Source organism: Myotis myotis, unplaced genomic scaffold (genome assembly GCF_014108235.1).
Source record: "Myotis myotis isolate mMyoMyo1 unplaced genomic scaffold, mMyoMyo1.p scaffold_m19_p_1, whole genome shotgun sequence".
Classification (NCBI taxonomy): Eukaryota; Metazoa; Chordata; class Mammalia; order Chiroptera; family Vespertilionidae; genus Myotis; species Myotis myotis.
The window spans coordinates 160,843,022-160,856,453 of record NW_023416313.1 but is presented as its reverse complement, the minus strand read 5'-3'; the positions used below and the strand labels follow the sequence as shown (position 1 = coordinate 160,856,453).

At 42.3% G+C, this 13,432-nt stretch overlaps 1 protein-coding gene across 3 annotated transcripts in view; it reads right to left on the bottom strand.

The window, feature by feature from the left end:
- The window catches only part of SNAP23 (synaptosome associated protein 23), a 42,536-nt gene that overhangs the window by 26,990 nt on the left and 2,114 nt on the right, over positions 1 to 13,432 (bottom strand). The window contains exon 2 of one of the 3 annotated variants that reach the window (XM_036298895.1): positions 12,538 to 12,680. The exons of the other annotated variants lie outside the window; for them this stretch is intronic. The gene's annotated coding sequence lies outside the window, so the exon portion shown is untranslated. The remainder of the gene's footprint in view (positions 1 to 12,537; positions 12,681 to 13,432) is intronic. 3 annotated transcript variants of the gene reach the window in all.

The window sequence follows — 13,432 nt, the reverse complement described above, 5'->3', positions numbered from 1 at the left end:
ACTTTCTTGTTGTTTTGTGTATATAGCAAAGGTGGAGATTTATTGAAGAACAAGTACAGACTCCCACGTGGGGAGGGGGAAAGAGTCCCCTTGTTTTGTTGATGGTTTCTTTTGCTGTGCAGAGGCTTTTTATTTTGATGTAGTCCAATTTGTTTATTTTCTCCTTAGTTTCCATTGTCCTAGGAGCTGTATTGGTAAAGATATTGCTATGACATATGTCTGATATTTTGCTGCCTATGGATTCTTCTAAGATTTTTATGGTTTCCCATCTTACGTTTAAATAACATAAGAGGGCTTTCTTGAATTATGAACTGATTGTTCATTAGATATAATCATAAATGGAACCACATGCTTTAGTACTTTGATAATTGTTTATGAGCTTTTGGCTTTATCACAAACAGGCTAATGCTATACTTTCTCCTTGTTAAACTTTTGTAGTTATAATTATGAAAAGAAAAAAAGTTGCTTTTGTACCCTCTTATCTCAGTTTTTGTAACCTTTCCTTTCTGTAATATCCCCATCTCCTGTCCAGGTAGCTTCTGCCTTCTCCATCACTTCCTAGAGCCCCAACAAGATACCTTTCAAAGCCTGCCCTTCCCAGGCAGTCTGCTCTAAAATTATCTATCCCTCTCAAAGCCCAACAAAGCAGAAAGTGATAAGACGAGTAATACACACTAATCAATTAGTGCCTGGAAATGACACTTTAGCCAGGTTTTCTGATACAGTATCCTATGAGTATAAAGTCCTTTTGGGAGTGAGAAAGTCCAGATCTCTCAAATTGTATGACTTTGTAATTCTATTCTTAGAGGTGATACTTGCCAATTACAAGTCAATACTTGCTATTTTCCTATTTAAAAAGAGCAAAACAGCATGTAGGTTCATAAAGAGGCTTGAATGCAAAACTGACCTCTGCCAAACTTGAAGATTCCAAGAGTCCTGCTTTCTAAATATCCTCCTATAAAATAGAGCTAATATGCTAATTAGACCAAACAGCAGAACAACCTTCAGGATGAAGCCGGGGCTGCAAGGGCTGAGCCCCTTGCACGAATTTCATGCATTGGGTCTCTAGTATCTATATATCTAAAGAGCCAGGGGCCATTGCAACCGAACGGTCAACCGAATAGGCTGAGTGGGGCAACAAGGCCACCAGGGGCGTTAGTGAGGGACGGCCAAACGAATGAACACCAGGCTGCATGGGGCGACCAGGCTGCATGGGGCGTTAGTGAGGGACGACCAAACGACTGAGCAGCAGGCTATGTGGGGTGACCAGGCCAGCAGGGGCGTTAGTGAGGGACAATCAAACGACTGAGCAGCAGGCTGCATGGGGCGACCAGGCCAACAGAGGGGGACAGTGAGGGGCGACCAGGCTGACGGGGGGAGGGGGAGCAGTTGGGGGCAACCAGGCTGGCAGAGGGGGGCAGAGGGGCAACCAGGCAGCACGGGGGTGCAGTTAAGGGCGGCCAGGCCAGCAGAGGAGGGCAGTGAGGAGCGACCAGGCTGGCAGGGGGGCAGCTGGGGGTGACCAGGCCTGCAGGGGGGGCAGTAGGGGCGATCAGGCAGGCAGGCAGGTGAGCAGTTAGGAGCCAGTGGTCCCAGATTGTGAGAGGGATGTCCGACTGCCAGTTTAGGCCCAATCGGGCCTAAAGCGGCAGTCAGACATCCCCTGAGAAGTCCCGGATTGGAGAGGATGCAGGTTGAGCTGAGGGGACCTCCTCCCCCGTGCACAAATTTCATGCACCGGGCCTCTAGTTTAAATATAAGCATATGTAGCTGAGAGGTGGATGTGAACAGTCACTACTGGCACGACAACAGGGATATCTGGAAGAACACACCCTTTCAGTGAACTCAAATGTGCTTCCTAGTACTTTTTTCCTTCCCTGAGCAGATGACACACAAGACAAGAAACAGACTGTAAAGTTCTCACATGTCTGGCAGGCTGACATTAGGACACAGGCTTCCTAAGACTTTTTTACTTTGGATTCTTGAGGATGTTGCACTCATGATTGTAGTAAACTAGAGGCCTGATGCACGAAATCTGTGCAAGGGGCTTGGCCTTAGCAGCCCCGGCTTCCTCTGGAAGGTCGTCCAGAAGATCGTTGGGCTGTCTGGTCTAATTAGCATATTATGCTTTTATTATTATAGATGGGAGTAAGAGATAAAGCAGAATTGTAAGGGGAAGGGCAAAAGGAAACAAAGAATACTCCACAGGCTCTTATTAGCCTTTACTAAACTCCTCAGAAGTGTCGGGGAGGTTATGACCCAGAATTAGCTATATAGCTTTACTCATATTTATTATTATCTCCAGTAGTTTTTCTCATGGAGTCAGGAAAGGGCTATCCAGAATGCTGAAGTAAAGAGAATTAGGGGAGGGAGTGGAGAGGGGAAATGAAACATCACTTGACACAAAGATCCTAATAAACTCACTTTTTTTCCTTAGATATAAACTAATAGATTAAATATCTGAGTTATTTTACCAATGCTTGAGAAATGTAACACACTATGCTAACCATGTGCCTTTGAGAGAAAAACAAATTTTTTTCAGCGTTTTTACACCTTTTTTTCTAAAATATATTTTATTGATTTTTTTTTTTACAGAGAGGAAGGGAGAGGGATAGAGAGTTAGAGACATCAATGAGAGAGAAACATCGATCAGCTGCCTACTGCACACCCCAACTAGGGATGTGCCTGCAACCAAGGTACATACCCTTGACCAGAATCAAACCTGGGACCCTTCAGTCCGCAGGCTGACGGTCTATCCACTGAGCCAAACCAGTTAGGGCAAGTTTTTACATCTTATCTCCTTTACTATGATCTATTTGGACTTACTAGAAGACTTTTAATTTATCCTTAATTTATTTTCTATTACAAACCTTGAGGGGAGTGAGGAGGAAGAAATGTTCATTGAGTACCTACTATATGTCACGCACTCTACTAAGTATTTATATAGTATATCATTATCTCTGTTATGCCACTTTATAGATGGGGAAACTAGGGCTCAGTTTAAATAAGTAATTTGCCCAGGGTGACCGAGTCAGTAAAGCACAGACTTAATATTCAAACTTGCATCTACTCTGAAACCAAGGATAGTTTATGGTCTGGTAAAAAGTCTTACTGTTTGATGCACCTACCCTTAACAAATATAAGATGATATAAGAAGTGCTGGATATCCGAAAATAGGCTAGGCACCCTTCCTGATGGAAGACTTGACTTGGGGTGGTGAACAGATAACACACTAAGTATACAGATGACACATTATAGAAATGTACACCTGAAACCTATATAATCTTATTAACTAATGTCACCCCAATAAATTCAATAAAAAATAAAATAAAACCATGAAATCTGATTTCTTCCACAGATTCAAAGACAGTTAAATGTAAGAACTAGAAAGTCCAGGGTAACCAAAGTTTTCAGCTGTTTTATAATAACTTAGACCTGGGAAGAAGGAATACAAACAACAAAAAAAAGGGCTTAGAATTTTTTTTTTTTTATATTTTATTGATTTTTTACAGAGAGGAAGGGAGAGAGATAGAGAGTTAGAAACATCGATGAGAGAGAAACATCGACCAGCTGCCTCCCGCACATCTCCCACCGGGGACATGCCCGCAACCCAGGCACACGCCCCCGACCGGAATCGAACCTGGGACCCCTCAGTCCGCAGGCCGACGCTCTATCCACTGAGCCAAACCGGTTTCGGCGAGGGCTTAGAATTTAATCAACAGGAGAGCCATATGTCTTCACTGATAAAAAATGGACAGAGACTCAGGAAATAATGGAGAAAACACTTTAAACCACTATCAGTACCACAGTGTTCTGTCCTCCCAAGACCAATATAAGAATGATTTAATAAAATAATCCAGTTTATACTGAAAAGCAAGGATTTTGCATTAAAATATCCTACCAAGTTAGTTTCTTGCCTTGTTCCGTTTTATCTTAAAAGAAAAATTAATCACAATATAAGTTGCTCCATGTGTTATACTCATATAGTTTATTACTGTACTCTTAACAGTTTGCTAAAATTTGCAATTCTCAGCCCTGACTGGTTTGGCTCAGTGGATAGAGTGTCAGCCTGCGGACTCAAGGGTCTCAGGTTCGATTCCGGTCAAGGGCATTGTCCTTGGTTGCGGGAGTGTGCAAGAGGCAGCTGATCGATGTTTCTCTCTCATCGACGTTTCTAACTCTCTATCCCTCTCCCTTCCTCTCTGTAAAAAAATCAATAAAATATATTTTTAAAAAAATTTGCAATTCTCTTTGGCATATTTTGATTAGATTTTCATGGTAACCTTCTGTGGAAAAAAGTGCAACTTCTGTTCAAAGCAGGATAGGATAGTGGTGAGTAATAGGAGCTCTAGCATTCAAATTCTGGCCCCACAATGTATTTGCTGAATAACCTTGGACAGTTAACCTAACTCCACTAAGACCGGATTTTTGCATTTGTAAAATGGAGATAATCTATTTCATGGGCTTTTAAAGTAAACATTTAAAAAGATGATCCATACAAAGTGCTTAACACAGTTCCTGAGGCATGGCTGGTAATCAAGTGTTAGCCATTTTTTTAATATTATTAGGGAAGCAGATAGAAATAGTAGCAACTATTATCGTTTTCTTTCTCCGAAAGTAAAGCAACGATGTTAAATATGAATGACATCTATCTAAATGCCACTGAAAATAATAGATACTTAACATTAACTTCAATCTGTAAGGCTAAATTTGAACATTAAAGTTGATGACACTGTTTAGGCTATACATCTAAACTATTTTCATGCCAGTCATGAGCCTGCACATGTCAAGACAGATATTAAACAGGTTTAATTAAACCAAGTTTCCAGTTGATAGGTACTTATCTAGACTGGTACTCCTGGCAATAATTAATAACTGGGTGCAAGAGAAAGTGAAATCTAAATAAAGCAACATCAAAATCATTATGTACATGTTAGTTAGTATATCTGAAAACACTGAATTGTTTTTAGAGATTTAAAATGGTCATTATACAAGGTTATACACTATTATAGCCTATCAATAAATCTTAATGTTACATATAAAAATATGTATACTTTAAAAACTAAAGGCTCAAAATGTAAACTTGAACTCCAACTTAAATAAGATAGACTAAAAGTGTTTTAAAAAATTTTACAGCCCTAGCTGGTTTTGCTCAGTGGATAGAGCCTGTGGACTGAAGGGTCCCAGGTTTGATTTCGGCCAAGGGCACATGCCCAGATTGCTGGCTTGATCCCCAGTAGGGGTTGTGCAGGAGGCAGCCAATCAATGATTCTCTCTCATCATTGATGTTCAATCAATAAACATATGTAAAAAAATTTTTACAAGTTATTTTTATTTGCCTTATACAATAATGTATTTTCTAAATATTCAAAAAAACTTAATTACCTTTAATGTTAGAAAAATTATAAACATACACTGGTTTTCTAGACAGGTTTCAGAATACTCTACGACTTCAGTAGCAGCAAAAGTTATGTAATAACTACAAACCTTTGATTAATAATGGAAAATAGCCAGGAGTGCCAGTTAAAAAGAACAATTGTTCCCTTGTTTACAAGGAAGAAAACTTGGACTCTTTTCTCTTTTAAAAAGATGGAAAAGGGAAAAAAAAGAAAAGTATGTTTTCAGAATTCCAAGAAGTTATTGTAAACACAGACTGTACTTGGATCTCAATGAAGAATGGTATTAGGTTTATTTCCTTCTTAAAACTTATTTATTGATTGGAGAGAGCGAGAGAGAGAGAGACATCAATTTGTTGTTTCACTTATTTATGCATTTGTTGGTTGATTCTTGTAAGTTCCCTGACAGGGGATTAAACCTGCAGCCTTGGTGTATCGGGACAATGCTCTAACCAACTGAGCTACCAGGCCAGGGCAGGTATATTTTTAACATGTTTGCTCTATTCGGTTTGCCAACCACCACTTTTCTTCCTGGAGAAGAAAGGAGGTGAAAAACTCTAAAAGATAAAAAATGTTGCAAGCTCCAAACGACACAATCAGAGCTTATAGTGTTGTTGTTGTTGTTGTTAATCCTTACCAGAGGATATTTTTTCCATGGACTTATTTTTTTATTTTTTAGAGAAAGAGTGGAAAGGAGGGGGAGAGACAGATAGAGAGAGACAAGGATTGGTCGCCTCCTGCAGGGTCACAGCCCTGCAACCAAGGTTGTGCCCTTGACCTGAATCAAACCTACTATCCTTCAGTCGAGGGCTGATGCTCTAACCACTGAGCAACCAGCTAGGGCTAGTGTTGTTTCTTGATATTTTCAATTTTGAATACCATCCACTGACTTTCAACAATGAATATATTTAGGTCTTATACCTCCCTCTCAACATCCTAATTTTTATATTTTTCCTGACTGGCTGGATGATTAAATTCTTGGTTGGAAATCAGAAATCCTGAAGCAGTGAAGAAACCTGTGGCTATCCCAGTCAAATGTAGATGGCCATAAAACCCTTCCTTCCAAGAATTTTTTTATTAATCCCAAGGAAACAGGCTTCCATGAAACATCATTGGGAAAATACTAGCCTAAGAAATTTCTGTCTAATTAACTAATCAATTATCTAAGAACAATGTTTCTGTTTAATTCTCATCTCAGAGAATTATCTCCGAAGAGAAACAAACTTCAGAAATCATCTAGTCCAACTTCTTTATGCTAAGAGAAAAAAATGCAACTTTTCTCGCTCTTAGGCTATTTCTATAATACACAATCCTTACTGGTCATGGGAAAGGATGGCGGTTGAGGGACTTCTTGGAACAGACTTGATAGTAGCTGAGAAAGAGAAAGCAGTTGTTTGCAAGGGCCTGTGGTCTTAAGAAGGCAAGTCATATCAGAGCCCAACTGAAGAGGGAAATTATAGACAAGGGCTGTCAGGAGACAATGTGGTGAAAACTACAGTCTAGCTATGGTGAGCTCCCCAAAAGAGTTGAAACTCATTTATTCTAATGCAGTGGCATTAGGAAGGTTTATTCTCAACCTTCCTAATGCCGCGACCCTTTAATACAGTTCCTCATGTTGTGGTGACCCCCAATTTCATTATTACAAATTAAACATAATTAAAGCATAGTAATTAATCACAAAAACAATATGTAATTATATGTTTTCCGATGGTCTTAGGCAACCCCTGTGAAAGGGTCCTTCGACCCCCAAAGGGGTCGCGACTCACAGGTTGAGAACCGCTGCTCTCATGGATGAAAAGCAATGAGGAGTCAGTAGCTTGCCCAGTCTTGTAGGTTTGGCAGAAAGGAACTCTAGTCCTAAAATATATTCCTCTTAATTAATTCCAAGTATCTTTCACACATCTGCTATCAGTAAGGGAACATATTTTGATGTCAAGAAAACTACCCTTGTTCCGCCCTAACCGGTTTGGCTCAGTGGATAGAGCGTCGGCCTGCGGACTCAAGGGTCCAGGTTCGATTCCGGTCAAGGGCATGTACCTTGGTTGCGGGCACATACCCAGTGGGGAGTGTGCAGGAGGCAGCTGATCGATGTTTCTCTCTCATCGATGTTTCTGACTCTCTATCCCTCCCCCTTTCTCTCTGTAAAAAATCAATAAAATATATTTAAAAAAAAAAAAAAAAACTACCCTTGTTTCTTTTTTTTTTTTAAACATTTGTATTGATTTTTTACAGAGAGGAAGGGAGACGGATAGAGAGTCAGAAACATCGATGAGAAGCATCGATCAGCTGCCTCCTGCACACCCCCCACTGGGGATTTGCCCGCAACCAAGGTACATGCCCTTGACCGGAATCGTACCTGGGACCCTTCAGTCCGCAGGCCGACACTCCATCCACTGAGCCAAACCGGTTAGGGCTACCCTTGTTTCTTTTAAAATAGGTATTTTATGATACATTGTAGTTAGGATACAGAAAATAAAGCACTCTTTTCCACTGTGTCCAAATATATAGTTTTCCTTTTCATTTTTTTCAGTTTTCTTAGTTGTTTCATGAACATAAATGCTGCCTCTCTACTGGACTAAAATCTTTTTAGCCTAAGGCTACGACCATCTGAACTACTGTCAAGGGCTAGTTGGGTTGAATATGATTTTAGTTATTAATTCTCCTGTGACTAAGCTTGCTACTTCTGGATAAGATGAGATAATTTAATAAATCGTGTTGAATGAGCATCACGTAGTGGCTAATAACACAAATTCTGATAGACTGTGAATTCATCTTAGCTCTGATACCCAGGCAGTTTACTTAACCTATTCAACTATCAGTTTCCTCATTTGTTAACAGTTCTACCTCCCTGGGTTGTTTCAGAAATAAAATTAGTTAATGTATACAAAGTGCTTAGTACAGTGCCTAGCAATGACAATTATTAATGAACTGAGCTTTTATATATTAACTAGGGGCCCGGTGCACGAAATTCGTGCACTGGGTGTGTGTGGGGGGGGGGGGGGGGGAGAGTCCCTCAGCCCAGCCTGCCCCCTCTCACATACTGGGAGCCCTCAGGCGTTGACCCCCATCACCCTCCAATCGCAGGATCGGCCCCTTGCCCAGGCCTGACGCCTCTGACAGAGGTGTCAGGCCTGGGCAGGGGACCCTCATTTCCCCCCATCACTGGTTCTGCCCCCAGCCCAGGCCTGATGCCTCTGGCCCAGGCGTCAGGCCTGGGCAGGGGACCCCCAGACCCCTCCGATTGCTGGCTCTGCCCCTTGCCCAGGCCTGATGCCTCGGCCAGAGGCGTAGACCCCCATCACCCTCCGATCGCCTGATCGGCCCCTTGCCCAGGCCTGAGGCCTCCGCCAGAGGTGTCAGGCTTGGACAGGGGACCCCCATCTCCCCCTGATCACTGGCTCTGACCCCCGCCCAGGCCTGAGGCCTCTGGCCCAGGAATCATGCCTGGGCAGGGGACCCCCATCTCCCTCTGATCGCTTGCTCCACCCCCCGCCCAAGCCTGACGCCTCTGACCCAGGCTTCAGGCGTGGGCAAGGGGACCATCATATCCCACCAGCCCCCCGCCCAGGCCTGATGCCTCGGCCAGAGGAGTTGACCCTCATCACCCTCCGATCACCAATCACTGGATCGGCCCCTTGACCAGGCCTGAGGCCTCCGGCAGAGGTGTCAGGCCTGGGCAGGGGACCCCCAGCTCCCCGCGGTTGCAGGCTCCGCCCCTGCCCAGGCCTAACGCCTCTGGCCTAGGCGTCTGGCCCGGGCAGCGGGGACCCACAGCTGCAGCGGGGGGCGCCGCGATCGTGGGCTTCGCTTTAGGCCCAAGGCAAGGGACCCCTAGCTCCTGGGACTGCCAGCTTCGACCGTGCCCAGCTCCCATCGCTGGCTCCACCCCTACTTCCTGCTATCACTGGCCAGGGCGGAAAAGGCACCTGATTCTCCGATCATGGCTGGAGGGCAGGGCAAAGGCGGCCCCAGGGCCGCCTTTGCCCTGCCCCCCAGCTCTTAGCTCCCCCCTGGGTTTCTGATCACTGTCAGTGGCAGGGGGCTTCTTCCTGCTTTCCCTTTCGCCTCCCTGCATTGTGCCTACATATGCAAATTAGCCGCCATCTTGTTGGCAGTTAACTGCCAATCTTAGTTGGCAGTTAATTTGCATATAGCCCTGATTAGCCAATGAAAAGGGTAGCGCCGTACGCCAATTACCATTTTTCTCTTTTATTAGTGTAGATGTTATTTGTTATGTTCTCTATCTGCAGTAACTGACTCCTGGTATCAAAATATTTGAGAAGCTAACCAGAAAGTTCTAGGTAAACTTAGAATCAGAGCCAAAATACTTTCAGACAGAGAAAGCCTTGTCAATCATGCCTACCTCACACTTGGTATCTCATGCTGTCAGTTATTAGGTGCCATTCTAGGCATCTAAGGAAGTGCAAGTATATGCACAATACACCTAAGCACTCTTTCTTGAAGACTCTAGAGATGAATAATGGAAAATAAAGGGAAGGAGTGGAAGAAAGGATTAAGGAGAACAAAGTAGAAATTAAGATATGGGCCATTACTGGGTAAAATAATTTAGTTTATTTTTAGGAATATATTTTTGCTCTTAGATTCCATTTTTAACATTAAACGTTAAAAATGTTTATACAGCCCTAACCGGTTTGGCTCAGTGGATAGAGCGTCAGCCTGCAGACTGAAGGGTCCTGGGTTTGATTCCAGTCAAGGGCATGTACCTTGGTTGTGGGCACATCCCCAGTGGGGGGTGTGCAGGAGGCAGCTGATCGGTGTTTCTCTCTCAGCGGTGTTTCTGATTCTCTATCCCTCTCCCTTCCTCTCTGTAAAAATTAATAAAATATATTTTTAAAAAATGTTTATACATAGCCCTAGCCAGTTTGGCTCAGTGGATAGAGCATCCGTCTACAAACTGAAGGGCTGGTCCTAGGTTTGATTCCAGTCAAGTGCACATGCCTGGGTTGCGGGCTTGATACCCTGTGTGGAGCGTGTAGGAGGCAGCTGATCAATGATTCTCTCTCATCACTGATGTTTCTATCTCTCTCTCCCTCTCCCTTCCTCTCTGAAATCAACAAAAATATATTTTTTAAAAAAGACTGGAGTGAAATTAAAAAAAAATGTTTACACATAAAGAAGGAAGGAAGGGCCCTAGCTGGTTTTGCTCAGTGGATAGAGCATTGGCCTGGGGACTAACGGGTCCTGGGTTCGATTCCAGTCAAGGGCACATGCCTGGGTTATGGGCTCAATCCCCAGGAAGGGGTGTGTAGGAGGCAGCCAACCAATGATTCCCTATCATCATTGATGTTTCTATTTCTCTCTTCCTCTCCCTTCCTCTCTGAAATCAATAAAAATATTTTTTTAAAAAAAAGGAAGGAAAGAGGGGAGAAAGGAAAAATGTCCACCCAATTACTCAAAAAGTACAGTTGCAGAGAATTCCAAAATATTCTAAATTCTCTGGGTTAGGCCAAAAAGAATCCATGCTCAAGTTAGGAAATTTAATTCTTCCTAAAGGCATTAAATAAGAGTCTTATTTATGTTAAAGCTAGCTTCCCCTTTTTACTTCCTCTTTCCTTTTAACTTCCTTTTACAGGAACAACTTTAACTATTCTTATGTACAGGCCCCAAAACAATGTACATGTAAGCACACCACTAATCAGATCTATTAAATATCTTGGTTTCAAACAGCACTGAAGCACATGATTCAAACACATGATTGTATACTGCTGAGTGAGAAAGTACCACCAACAAACATGAACCAAAAAGACCAAAATTAGACATCAGTTTTACAGAAACACCTATTATAACTTAATCGCTTGATGTCAAGACCTAGTTTTTAAATCCTGCTCAACCTTGGAACTTCCACACTTTTCATCTAGATGTGATTATAATCAAGTAATTTATTATACTGACCCTGTCTAAAAAATGGCCGTGAGAACAGAAAAAGAATGCTCTATATGAAAGATAAGGAGGCTCAAGGAATGCAGCATTTGTCCTAGCCCAGTGTGTGCAAGAGGCAAATAATTGGTGTTTCTCTCTCACATCAATGTTTCTCTCATCTCCCCCTCTCCCTTCCTTTCTCTCTAAAATCAATAAAACATGAGAGAGAGAGAGAGAGAGAGAGAGAGAGAGAGAGAGAGAGAGAGAGAGAGAGAGAGAAAATATAGGGCATTCATCTTCTAGGGAAGGAAAATACAATCTGGCAAACATAAATATGATATGTGCCAGGAAGATACCAAATGTGAGGTGGGGATGACTGGCAAGGCTTCACCTTGCCAGAATGAAATGTTCACCCAAACTATCTAAAATTTTGGCTCTGATTCCAAGTTCACCTAGAAGCTTTCTGGTTAGGTTCTCAAATATTCCGATACCAGGATTCAGATGCCACAAATGAAAGAATTCAGGTCCCTGGAAAAGAATATCCCCCTCACAGTAGGTTAAAGGAGTGGCATTCTCATTTAAACAAAAGGCAATACAGTGTAGTGATTAAGCGCCCAATATTTGGAGGCATAGTGGTTTCAAATCCTGACTATTGCTTACTTCTCTGTGATTCAGTTTTCTCATTAAGTGAGAATATAATGCTTACATCAAATGTTGTTATAAGGACTGAGCTAATTCATGCAAAGCATTTGGTTGTCATGTATTACAAAATAAAACTAGTCAAGTTTTTCATAATAATTATTAAACATCTATCATGATTATGGTTTGGGAATGAAAACCAAGCAAGCACGATCAACTCGAAAGAAATTGTGGTTTCAAACTATCAAAGAAGTGCCACAATGTAAGGCACCAACAGTCCTGCAAGAATTTAACATACATACAAGGGCAGGGTGGCTTTAAAAGGCAGGCAGGGGACAGGTTGTGAAGGGCTTTGCATACTATACCAAAAAGTTTGGATTTTATTTTATAAGCATCAAGGGTCCATATAAAGGTAATCTCAATTGTCAAAACATTGCTAAAATAAATTTAAAACAAACTTTAAATCCAAGTTACAGAACTCACAAAACCAACAAGATGAGGGAATTCCATAAAACTATGGTGATCAGTGATTTAAATATTTTAGTAGCAACACAACCTAAATTAAAGTCAAATCCAAAATATCAGTGAATTTAAATGAGTGGAAATAAAACACCACCTTCACCTCCAATATTACACAGTACATGCTGTTTCCTGGCTCCACAATTCTCTTCCTCCAATTGTTGGAGGCACTTTGGGTCAACCTGTTTCAAGTCACTCTCCACAACAAAGAAAATACGAGTCCTTGTCATCTACTCCTCTGTCAACCTACAGACCCAAAAACAAAATATGGCACTGGAGTAAAAAGTTCAGCACTCTTGGATGCAAGCAACATCATATATTATAAATGCTTACTTATCTATATATATAAAAGCCTAAGCGACCATTACGACCGGATGACCGCTCGATTGGTCGACCAGTCACTATGACGACACACTGACCACCAGGGCGCAGATGCTCAACACAGGAGCTGCCCCCTGGTGGTCAGTGCACTCCCACAGCCAACCTCCCACGATCTCTCCCCCCAGCCAGCCAGCCCCGATCGGCCCCACTGGGGACTGGGCGACACAGCCCCCAATCGGCCCCATTGGGGACTAGGTGACACAGCCCCCAGTTGGCCCCGATCACCGGCCAGACCAAGGGACCGAACGCATGCATGAATTTGTGCACCAGGGCTCTAGTATATACATAACGCAGAATACAAATAAAGTTAAAAAATAGGTTTCCAGAATGTTTAAGACATAGAAACCAAAGGAGAAAAAGAAAGCGTCTTAGTCAGAAGAAAGAAAAAGAAAAAAAAAAGGCAGTTGATTTCACAAAATCTCAGAGTAACTATCCTTTTGCTATTCTAATATACTTTCACCTGGTGAAACCAAATAATTTACTATAACGGTGTCATAATAGTGAAGGCCATCATAGGACTCACAGAACTTTGAAGCCTTACAGTTTAGGTAGTGCAATTTTCACTTTATTTAAAAACTGAATAGATTAGGACCCAAAGCAGTATTTTCCAAAGTACA